This window comes from Varroa destructor, unplaced genomic scaffold (genome assembly GCF_002443255.2).
Source record: "Varroa destructor unplaced genomic scaffold, Vdes_3.0 BEIS01000007.1, whole genome shotgun sequence".
In the NCBI taxonomy this organism is placed as follows: domain Eukaryota; kingdom Metazoa; phylum Arthropoda; class Arachnida; order Mesostigmata; family Varroidae; genus Varroa; species Varroa destructor.
Window position 1 is genome coordinate 27279252 of NW_019211460.1, and position 12562 is coordinate 27291813.

At 40.4% G+C, this 12562-nt stretch overlaps 1 long non-coding RNA gene across 2 annotated transcripts; it reads left to right on the top strand.

The window, feature by feature from the left end:
* The first annotated feature begins 310 nt into the window (after positions 1–310).
* On the top strand, positions 311–11173 carry LOC147754521 (uncharacterized). Of its 2 annotated transcripts, XR_015317045.1 has the most exons (4): positions 311–451; positions 2705–2902; positions 6888–7072; positions 10986–11173. It is a non-coding gene; the product is annotated as an uncharacterized LOC147754521 (long non-coding RNA). The 2 variants fall into 2 exon arrangements; XR_015317044.1 differs by lacking the exon at positions 10986–11173 and having other exon boundaries at positions 6888–8734.
* Positions 11174–12562: the final 1389 nt, after the last annotated feature.

Below are 12562 nucleotides of genomic sequence, written 5' to 3' on the forward strand. Positions count from 1 at the left end.
AAGGCCGTACGTTTACCCTCTTTTATCGCTTTTCATTGACCGTAGCGGCATCGGCGGCGATAGTCGCTGTGACGTCGTTATCCGCTCGCCGACTAGGGAACGAAATATCGTTGGTCTTTCAATTATTTGCACACGAAGGTAGCTTCGCAATTAGGCCCCGTGTATCGGAACAAGAAGCATCACGGAAGTCTTGCTTTTTTTGCAATATTCATTCACATCGTCGCTTGCGCTAGCACGCTGAACTGGGTCGCTGGTTTGGTCGGCTGCCCGCCACTGGATGACTATCCCGATAAAACGATGTCTGGGCTAGTCAAAGACAATGCGATTGCTTGTGATGTAGCAAAAACGCTCCATTACGTTACGCTACTTTGTCGTGATCGCCTTCGACTGCATCGTCGCCTTCGCCGGAACGATTAGCATTAGTACTGCTGATACGAAATAGAACTATGTGGTACGTGTTGTTTCTCGTCTAGCCTCGATTCAGCGTCGTTCGCTTTATAGCGGCGCTGTGTGAAAAATGTTTAAACGATTGGACGCAGTTGTGTAGTTTATTGTGGCACACTGTCATCGTAGAGACGGCGCCGTTATGCCATCGTGTCGTCTATACCAAACATGTATAATTGTAGCCAACGAAGCGTCAATGGTCCAATAGGAACGTTCTCATTAATACGTTTCAGTTTAATCGATACGTTCTACTGACGTCGACAAACGTCAGTAAGAGGGGCATCGTAGGTAAAGTTGTTCCTGTGACATTTGAAAGTTAGCATGTAACGCACATTTTAAACCTGTTGTAGTCAATAGCTTGTGATCTCAGGGCAAATCCTCTTTGTGTTTACTAGTTGAAAAAAAAGTCACACGTCTTCCACTGCCGTTTGTTTCTCTTATTTATTGCAATCTACTACGTGCGGGATACCTTCTTCGTATGTTATATTTTAGCCCTTGACGACGAGTATTCCACGGAAGATAGATCTGAGATAGTTACTTCAACAGTGAATACCAGCACAATATGAATCCCATAAATTTAGCAAAGTACCATTATGGTCATCCATCTAAATAATGCGGCTCTATAGTAGAAAATAGGTTGATCCTCGGGTTATTCGGAACAAATAAATAGGCGGATGGATGACACAACATATTTGAAACTTGGCGGGCCGAAATAAGTATAAGGACTGAAATCGGCACTCAATAAATCATGCCGTTTTTCGACAAAAAGCTGTCGAAGCTTACTCCAGCTCGATTCGCCCGCTTTCGGTCTGGCAGGTGTCTATTTTAGTATTGCTCGTTACTGTGGTTTGTTTACAGATAGTAATACGCCCATGTTTATTGCTTCGCAGTCCTTCTCGCTTTCCTTTGTCGTCACCTTCGACAAGTTTCGAATATAAATTGCGACGAGCGTATTTCCTTCTGCTTCGTTAAAGTAACGCGAATCGCAAGCGTAAGAAGTATCACAATAGATGACGCTAGATTTTACTACCCCATACTATGGTCGATTATCATTATGATGCATCTCAGTATAATATGGTCGAAACCTAAGTACAGAAACCCGACCAGCGAGAATGGCTTTTATTTAAGGTAGGCGGTTACGTTCGAATAGCGTATAATATATGTCGGCTGTGTGCTCTAGTCCGTTTTTTGCGCGTGCGCAGTAAATATATCTAGCCCACTACCTGATGCACATTTATGTTTCGCAGTACCCGATATCGAAGAGCTATGTGTGCTTGTAGGCACGTGTCTCTAAATTAATTTCAATGAATTTTGGTTTTAGTACATTTGTGCATAGCCGGCTAAGGTACGGCATTGTTATACTGAATTAGTGCGAAGCTCTTTGTAAGGTTTTGCGCGGTTTATTCGGCTTAATATCTCACAACCGTAGATGGATGCAGTCGTATTAAATAAAACGATTGTATATAAATTGAATATAGCTTAGTTGTGAGAAGCGAAATTAAATAAATATACAGACGGCTAGAGGACGGCTAAGGAAGCCAAATTTTGGCCAGTTCGGAATTCTCAAAAGTAGACGTGCTTATTGTTATTAGCGCTTTAAGTTGGCTGAAATACACTTTATGGAAATGTCAGATCAGTTAAGTTACCGCCGAACTGACTGCCTATATATCCAACCGCTTATTATGTAACAGCGTACATGGGCACGTTGGGTGTAGATGTTTTGCGTTGGCATCAAGCAATGCTCCGGAAGGATTCTATGATAGGTCTCGTACGGCTAACGATATTATGAGAATTTAGGCTAGCATGATCGACGCAGTCGATTAGAGTCTTAGCGCCATTCATGGCGAAGACCTAGGAAAATCTTCGATTCTGTAAAGTCATGAATGTTTATACCATTACGAGTTACTTCGTGTTCGGAATCAAGTGGTAGATGAAGGCAGTCCGGCATCGTGGACATTTGCAAAAGATGATTTTTACAATAAAACAAAACATCAAAAATTCTTAACGTAACTGGATTAACCTACCATTCAGGACAGAAAAAAATGGCATTTTTCTTAAAGTGAAAGAATTATTTAGAAGCGGGAATAAAGAATGAGATGACCATGTTCGTTCTGATGTACGATATATAGATCCTGTTGTAGTAACGTGGTCTAATCATACGCAGTCTCATTCTAGTTATTCGGCCTAGAAAATAATTGTGTAACTACTTAAAACTCGACGTTATCTAAAACGTTTTCATGTCGTTTGTTTGCTACTTAAGCTTTTAGGCATTACCTCAAATGGCCGGTTTCTTGCAGGGAATGAAGTATGTTTATGCTCGAATTCAAGCCTAAACTAATACGTGTCTCTCTCTAACTGAAGCGAACAAACACGGTACCCGCTGTGGTAGGTCTCGTACGGAGGAGACATTTCACAACGGCGGAATACAAGTCGAACATTGACAGCACGTGCGGACCTCGTAAGTTCACATAACTTAGATTAGATCGATTGCTATATTTTTAATGGAAAAGTTCTCTCAAGATTAAAGTAAAAAAGTCCGAACGAAATTTTTGGCTTGCTCCATAGCGGTCTCTGATGAAGCTAATGTGTTATATTATAATGATCTATCTAGGGTGATCGTAAAGTTACGAAACCCTCTGGAGCATATATCAAAGCTTAATTAAAAAGAGTTACGCATTTCCTTTGTTGTTTTTCTAAGTATATGTTTTGATAGTGACACTTATTCTGAAATAAGGGACACAAAATAATTCACGTAATATAGAACGTATCAAATTTTCTGGATTTCAATTTCAGTCGCCGCTGGGATTTTAACTAAACGTTGACGTCTTATGGGACACACTCCTATGTCTCGTTGTCATTTACTCATTGAAGCGGAAGTCACCATATATATATATATATAATTTTCACTGAACAAAAAGGAAGAGAACATTTTCAAAAAGACACCTTTGAAAGCGCCAAATATTATTGGACGCTTACTGTTCTTCATATCCAACTTGGAATAGGTTCATAAAGATAGTTGTGGAAGTTTGTTCGAATCCTCAACTATCTAAGCTAGTATCCCGCTTCTTTTAAATAAATTAACTAAATCTCCAGCATAATGGCGTATTGTAGCATATTTTCTTTTCGATGGACTTGAGTGTACTGCTCAAATTTAGAAAGTAGTGATTTTAATTGTGCTTCCCGGTAATATCATATGCGGTATCAGAAGTAACCGATGAGCTGCCTGATACCGACGAAAGTACATGAGGATTACGCATATTTGCAGAGACGTTTTTGAAGTTATTATTATCAAGTTCAGATAGGTAGAACATAAAGCTAATCCACTGATGCTGTTGTGCGTTCCTACGTGGCACAAAATTCCGGATTTTTCCATAACCCTAATGAGCATGATGTCCGATTGGCTCTATTGTCATATCTCTCAAGTTCGTATTTCACTGTTTTTAAATGAGTGCTGTTCACAAACTAAGCCCTTCTTTGACGTTTTGCAGATCTGGTTGCAAAAATCTTTGGGGAAAATGGCTGCAACAAAACATACCATAAGCGACTTCTTTTCGTCTTGTGTCTAATCTTATTGGCGTTTTGGATGATTTAGAAGGGAAAGAGTGAGGTTTTAGCTTGACGCAGACACTAACAAAAGCTTCCGATCAAAACGGGAAGCTTTTGAATAATTTCACTTCAAGAGCAAAACAAATCAAGCTTGATTAATTTTACAATTAGTTTAATATAGTACTACTGCTTAATTTTATTTACCCACATACGACGGGTATTAGGCACCTATGAATTTTCTCTGTTTAATAAAGCAATATACATTATGCAATTACTTATTCGCCTATCCTTCATGCCGTACATTTTGACATTTAGCGGCAGAAAAGAACTCATTGGAAAAACGTTTGTCCTTTCAAACTCTATTACCTTTTAGAGAATTGACATCCCGTCTTGAAACGTCCCTTCTTCTAGTGTCTTTTATCACAAAAAAGTTAGTTTTAAAGGGTCAGGCGGTCGTTGCCGTAAGCCATGCCCTCAACATGTGACGTAGCCCGTCAAATAATGTTTAATTTTGAATATTCGCACACGCTTTGCTATCCTACCTACCATGTGTACCTTTTGTTACTATAAACAACGTATGTCGTTTTATCCGCCTTTCTGTAGCCCCACTTCTCGGAAAAACTCGACTTATTTACTTATTCCAATCTTATCTCGGCTGTCTCCTGGGGCAAAGGGCTCTGGCCTTACCAAAGAGAACCGGAAGCAGGAACGACTTACCGACCCCCGTCCGCCCATCGAATCACCATAGATCACGTTCACCACCACCACGCGCATTCTTTGTATAACTGTTTGAAAATCGTCCCTGCAACGGTGCACTCTATTGACACCTCCATCTCTCTCTCTCTCTCTATCGTTCTTCTCTTATACCGCATTTGCGTGCCCGTCGCGCTCGGTGTCGGCACACTTTTCAGTATTGAGACGAAGTTTCCATTCGAAAAAGATAGTTCATTGAGAAAACGACAACTGGTTCGGTCGGTAGACTTCTTCCGTGGTAATGGTACTGTTCCTTTCAATACTGCTGTATGCATTTCCTCAATCTGCATTTCCGTTTCCTTCGTCATCAGCCTTTCGCTCGCGATGTTGTGATAGCAGTCCTTTGTACAGCGATTCGAGGTCACTGAGCTTCAACGTTTGGCTGGAAACCCATTAGATACCCGTTGTGCCTGATAGCGGCGGTAAAGTTGTCCTATGAACGGTTTGAGGCCATGGAGAAGAACGTAATAAGAGAAAAGAACGGGAACTCAAGGCCTACAACGACGCATAAGAATTAAAAAAATCAGCTTGTACATACTGTCGCATCGAGGATTTCCTAGCTCTCTTCAAACATTAGCAGGATTGGATCGCCTTCACGCTAAGCGTCACAAAGCAAAGCAAGCTATCCATTCATATCAGCGGATCTGCAAGCAGCCATGGTCCCGTCGAAATTTATATTATCCATGTTGTAAGCTAGTAAGTGAGTGCACTTTCAAGATCCATGATGTTTTGAGTGTTGCTTTATCTTTTAATCCATTACCGCAACGAATAGACAGGCTCGAAAAGATAGCAATTAGAAAAAAAATACGCGTTCGCGTGAAAAATTGACATTCAAATTACTATACTAGCAAACTACTATACATTGCGATAATGAGCTAGCATTTACTTAATCTAAAAAATTAGTATAGTCTTCAGAGAGTTTATCCCATTTATATTCAGCTCTATTCATCAATAATATCTTGGTGAGGGTTGATCGTTGGGATCAAACGTTAGTACCTGGAACGGAAAGTCTTCTTAGCTTCTACAGATAAATTAATTAAGATCACGTTCGCTGGTTCTATATGCGAACCAACGTTGCTTTGGCTCGAAGTGGAATTTGATAGTCCATAGGATTACATGAAATATACATACACATTTTCCATGTGCAGCTCAATTTGCCTTTGCCATAAAAAACGTATCCAATTGTCAAGTGTTTTGTTTGCTCACAGCACTTCATCCCAGTTACGGTGATACCCCTGCAGTGCATTTACGACCACTTACATTTCTACAGGTAACGGCTACACATCGTAATGTGTTAATGCTGCTATTTGAAGTGGCCTGGAGCCTAAAATCGCTCACCTTCGTTGTTACAAAGCTTGACAGCGCAAGAAAAATGGCATGGTGCGCCTGTTGAGAAGTAGCATACCGCGTTGGAGTGAAAGAACAATGAGTTTTTGATTAGGAGACTAAGCACTGCAAGACGAGATGCCGTCAGTTAAGAGGTCCTAGACAACTTGGACTCATTTGCCTAATAAATAACGTATATTGGTCTAATTATATGAAGTGTTTATCCTATGAGGCAGTGGCCACAGTTAGCTAATTATTGAATACCATGATGTTTTTCTAGCTGGGGTACCGAGAAGCTGTACCGTGTAGAACGCTGACATGCATATAAACTACGATGGTTTCTTTTTTACTTTTGTAGTTGAGTTTTGATAACAGCAATGCAAAGCTTTCAGATATGGTTAATTAGAACAGGCTATAAGTTTGTCTGACGCATCTCACTTGTATTATCTGAATTGGTTATCCGCTGTGAGTTTGTGCGTTAGCGTCGTGTTTGGTCGAGATCTAAAGAGCAGCACGGGAACCCACTTAAGGGTTTCTGTTTTCTACTATAAACATCAAACAAACAAACAACAAATGGCTAATTGCATGGGTGCAAGGTATTAAAGTTTCGTTCTAAATACAATGTAGGAACAAACGTGACATACACCTATCCTGACACGCTTTCCCAACGGGCCCGGAGTGGCATCAGTTTGAATGAATAGGTAATTGCGCCGTCTGATATTTGTACTGACCTGTGTAGGTCCGTGGTTTATCGAAATATTGTAACTGATCATTTTTCCGGTTTCATGCATAATTTCTATGTTTCTAATTATTTTCAGGAGGTTTGCGACTTTATCGACAACGTTGACGTGTCTTTGAGGTTATTCTTCTTCTGACTCTACTTTTCATGACACGATACTGTATTAACCAGGCTTATGAAGAAGCGCCTTTCAACGTTAATCTTTAGTTGTACGGACAGCTCGTGCAACCTTAACGACAAAATCAGTACTGAGAGAACGCATAGGTGATATAATTCTGCACACAAATTTATTATTTAATATTTCACCCTGTCCATTATGAATCCACCAGGCATAAAAATTAACGCTATATGTTTGTGTACAAGTATCCTATGTTGCTAAACCTAGCCTCATTTTATGAGGTTTTGTTGTGCAAACTGTGCAGGACCTTGAATGTTTACGTGTCAATGCTCATATTATATAATAGTGTATATACATTATATAATAGTATAATATATAATGAGGATACTAAAAGCGTAATTCACTTTCTAGTAAATTATTTCTTAGTAAAATATTAAAATACATAATAATCGTTTCACATTTTAACAACAACATAATCTACCATTATGTTTTTATTGTGAGACTGCAGGATTAACTATTATTGTTATTAACGACGTCTAGAAGTTTACACTGTTACACTATGATGCAGTCTGTTGGTGTTAGTCCTTGTTAGTGTTTCTGGTAGCGACGGCTTGAATGGTATCGCTGAGCTGACATCACGATATAGTGACAGCTGCCGTGAAAAGTCTACATATATAACATCACCTTCAAATTCTCTAGTAGTCTTTTGATCGATGATGAGGAGTACAATGTTCTGAATGTCTGAAGTTCCCGCACTTTAAACGGCTTAAAAGTCTGTTATCTAACAGAATTACATGCCCGAATTTCATGGAAACTGAAAAATGTCAGCTTTTTTTTGGAGCTCTCAACCACCTAGATGTGAGACAAGTTTCCATTTCCTACTCCAGGTATGTTTACGACATGTTCCTTCTCCCTATCCCCCGTCTAACTTACGCATACCAAGAATATCAGCAAAGCTTGAAGTTCGCCAATGTTTTCCAGTTCTTATTTCAGAAATAAAATAAGTGCATGGCAAGCAGTCAGTTGTTTGCTCTGGGGCTCGTCATACGCATACCACCCTTAAAACAACTCGACGGATAGACGGGGCGTCATGTGTTATATGCACAATGCACCAGAAGCTTACGACAGACGCTACACAAACGCATCATTGTCTCGTTTTGAGTCCCCCGTCCCCCTCCCAACAAAGCAGACACTCAAAAGGCCCTTGTTGATACAATGACTGCTGTTGCGATCATCACTTCTGCTGGGTTTAGTACTGCGAAGCCTAAAGCTTATAACTAAGCCTAAAGCTTATAACTAAGCGCGCGAATAATGGACTTGGGGGAAGGGATCCCTGCTTGTTGAAAATATCACATGTAATGCAACTCGTGTACACCGCGGCAGAAGTGCCGATAATTTGCCCGTCAAATTTTTCATAAGCTCCTGCAACTCCCGGCAGCGCGTATATGCCGCAATAACGATGAGTGGAAAGATAGGGGCATTCACAGAATTTCTGAGATGTACACAGGTCACACGCACGATACTTGGCGAATGTAGAAAAAAATGACCACCTTGATAATAAGTGTGCATTTGTGTGTCGCTCTCTGCCAAGTCGGAGTAGTTGGACGAGTGACAGAGGTGGAATGCAGTTCGAAGGTGTCCTTTATGCAGCATACACAGGAGCGGAGTGTATACCTTCCATTGCATCAACCTGAGAACTGGAAAGTCTCTTAACCTGAGCGTCACGACAAAATGAACAAGAGCTGAATAGTAGTCAGTATTTTACTGGGGCATTTTGGGTTTCGTATAAATACGGTGTTCCACGATTATTTTGTCATTTGTGTTGTTATTTCTAATTCCTGCTGTGTTTCTCTGCCAGCGTATCAGAGAATGAAAAATTAAAAAATACATACTTTTCAATTTAATCTGCTAAAAAACGAAACATTTGATATTCGGTGAGCCTATTTTATGTAGCGTAACTATCCAAATCCGAGTAATTTTCATAGATTGTTAGCTTTTGGCAATGAGTACTACTGAAGGCGGCCAGATTCATTCAGTTGACTCGTACTTTTGAAATAGTTTTTAGGTATTGCTATCTGAGCCCCATGATGATATATACCCATGATACGAGAGAAATCCGTTATTGAACGAAGTAAACTTTTGGCTAAACCGATCCAGGCAACTAAATCAGACCCACGATTGGAAGAAGGGTAATATTTAACCAATGTTTTTAGTTGGAGCAGACATTACAAGTACTAAGTATTCCGTATTGGACGATGTCTGCCACCCCTTTATCTGCAGCATTCTAATGTACGTTTACTTCTGACAAAAAACCATTTCAGTTGCTTTATTTAATATGAAATCCTACTTTTTCCTATTAATTCAGAGGTTTGAATATTGATCGAAATATAACATTCCTCTACGAAGCTCAAGGTCAGGCGATATGAGTTTTCGGTGGGAGCTGATCATTCTTTTCGTTCATCTAGGCCGCTGCGGCTAACGTACATCACCCGCTTCTATCAGTACGGTTATAGCACGTTTATATATAGCGAGAGTGGGCAAAAGCAGATGAAAAGCAACGAGGGTGAGTATTTTGAGTGAGCAGTAAGAAACTCAGCGACGTTCGCTGCTGCGACGACTGACGCCTCTTTCATAGACGCTAAACGTTTTCGTAGCCATTCGACAGTGCCATGGAAAAGGCCTGCCTTGAAGTAACGAAAAAAAAATAAGGAAAAAGAGGCAAGGTCTGACTATAGCCTTTCTCTGTCGAAAAGTGTCTCAATGGCTCTCATGCCTCATGGATCCGCAGAACCTTAGCTGCCAGAAGTTCTCGCACACCGGGGGCCGACGTGCGGCATACAGTAGCACATTCTCTTGGCCTTGTCTGTTAAAAGGCTGCACGGCACAGTGTGTTTCAAAACGCTTCGTCATTAGAGGTCGTTCACTCTATCAGTGAAAGTTTGCCTCCAGATATTGTCGCTTCAGAATAGACAACTCGATATACTTCGACAGATCTTAGCTTCTATATTTATTATTTCTTCTACTATAGAGATATTATCGGTATTATATAGCTCGTACGAATACCACGACAATAGAAATTGCTACAATGGCGCTAATTGATTCAACTTCATCTACGATCTTTTCTGCTAGGAGTGAAACATTGCGGCGTCAATATTGCCATTTAATGTTTGTAATTTGTGGCGAGGTAGGGATTCATTTTAGTACAAAAAGACTAGCGATTGAATGTGCAGACTCGCCCAAAAAGCACACCGTTTAGCTATATGCAAGTGCAGGTATAACGAAGAAGATATCTCATTTCGACTATAAGAGCCCCTTACCTAATAAAGTGTTCGTTTATAGTTTTCAATTTTTGAGGAGCTAGATTTTGAGAAAAACTATAAAACTTAAGTTAAAATATCTTCTGTTTTGTTGAACTTTATCTGTAGTCTGATCATATACATATAAAACATTAGCTAATGTAATAATGCCCCCCCCCCCCCCCTACTAAAGTTCAATCAAATATTGACCGAACGAATGTTATTTTAGTCTATGGACCTCTTGTCTAGCGACGGGTACCGTTCTATTTTCCGTTTCTGGTCATGATGAAACTGTGCTATTTCTAACGGTTAATCAATTGTATGTAGTTTCTGTTTATACATCTCCATGATATGCATTGTGGTAAGCAGATCACTCTATGTACGGAGCGGGACGATTAGGAAGGCCTCACTGCAACTTTACCACTTCAAAAAGTACTTGGGCTTTAGTGCTAAGTACAGCCTCCTAACAGATGTATAAAAATGGCCAAAAAACACACATCAATTTGTGTGCAATCCAATGTCTTCTACGTTAGCCTACTCGCGAGTCTTTCCAGGCCTATGAAATGTTGACATTTATATTTCGGTACGACTTACGTGCTGTCTTTCTTTCGGAAATAGTAACAATGGCGCCAGCAGTGGCAGCGGTGGAGCTACTAATAGTTCAAGGAATATGGCTATGTAGCAGTGTAGGGAAAACCGATATCTTTATCCGGTGGGCTTTGATTTCCAAGTGGTCAATTCACACCTTTTTACCCTTTTTCAGAGCCGGAGTTTCTACGATCTACAAAACCGACAACGTGCATAATGTTCAGTCTCGCTCACCCCTGGTCTTCCTAACAAAGCCAGTTTTCGATGGCTCCTTCTTGCAGACAAACTACCGCGCTCGCTTCAAGTATATCACGGCATCCAACGTTTGAAGATTGAGTAATAATAAAATCTTCTGTCGCTTCATTGTCTTTTTTGCTCAAGACGTTCGTTCAAGACTTTTAGTATTTTGAGGTAACAAATTGTCGCAGTTTTTGTGCGTCGCAAGTGCAACGTAGCCGTTGATGGATATATCTAAAGTAAGGCTTATTCTTAGTACAGGTACCTGATTGTTTGCAGGCTGCACTTTATTAGCACAATTAATTATTATGGCACGAGGCGTTTGCGCGTCGTTCATTTGTTTCAAAATACGTCTGGTCAGTTTTTCGATGTTTTGACTGAAACGTCATTTTAATTCGTAACACATACTGACACCGCCGAGACGTTTTAGAGAAGAATTGAAACAGATAGGTTCCGCAATTCGCCTGTCGTATAGTTTTATTCAAGCGTGTTTATAAAGAGTAGAATCTGTATTTAAGGCGTGCTGCTCGAAGGTCTATGGCAGTCAGAATCTACAGAACTTATCGCCCGGGGAGTGCTGGAAAGCAGTTTACAAGATATATTATGAGTAGCACATGTGAGGACACTCCAAGCAAATACAGTAAAATTTTGCTATAAAGTATATCAGCTGATGTATTTGACGTCTTATTATACTACGTACGGTTGTGTCTTCATCTATGCCTAACCATTGTTTTGCCCCTCTCTAACAGTTACGCTTCAAATAGGATAATAGATTGCTTCCCTATTAGCAATAACGTACGTGCTTCATTCCACCACGCTAGGCTTATGCATCCGCTTTTCTTCCCAATAAATGGCAAAAACGAATACGAATTTTCGTATTCGTCTAATCTAACAGAAGTCCAGATCCGAGCGCTGTAATTAGCAGAAAAAACATCGTTTTAACCTTAGCAAAAGCCAACTGAAACCTATAAGTGACGTTTCACACAATAATACTTGCCGACTTACGTCGTGACTGCATGATTCAAATAATAGTTCTTCGCATCATACCCTTCTGATCAATAAGAGCCTGAGACTGTTTTCCTGTTGAAGTAGCCATTGGCTGCACATATTCGTTACTGCCCACATCAGCATGTGCTCCACGTAGATATGCAACCACAACATACTGTAGACAAAATATCATTGCCTTGACCCTCTCACACAGTTTGTGACCGAATCCTATTTCGTTTTCTCTGCTGTCCTGTCTCCCTTCCAACACCTAAACACTCATTCCGCTTGTTTTTAAAACTCGCCACCTTTCTTCTTTTCTTATACCTATAACATGTCGAGTATTTTTCACCGGTACGACGGCGAACCAGCTCTTTGTTAGGAGACTCAGCGCACGAGGCAAACTCTCGACTTTTCTTCTGCCGACCTTTATTTCGTTTTCCTTTTCGCCCATTATTTCTACTAGCTGCATTTATATCGGGCGCTTCCTACCAATTTATTGGGCCATCTTTTTCCCAAGCGTGTAAAGCC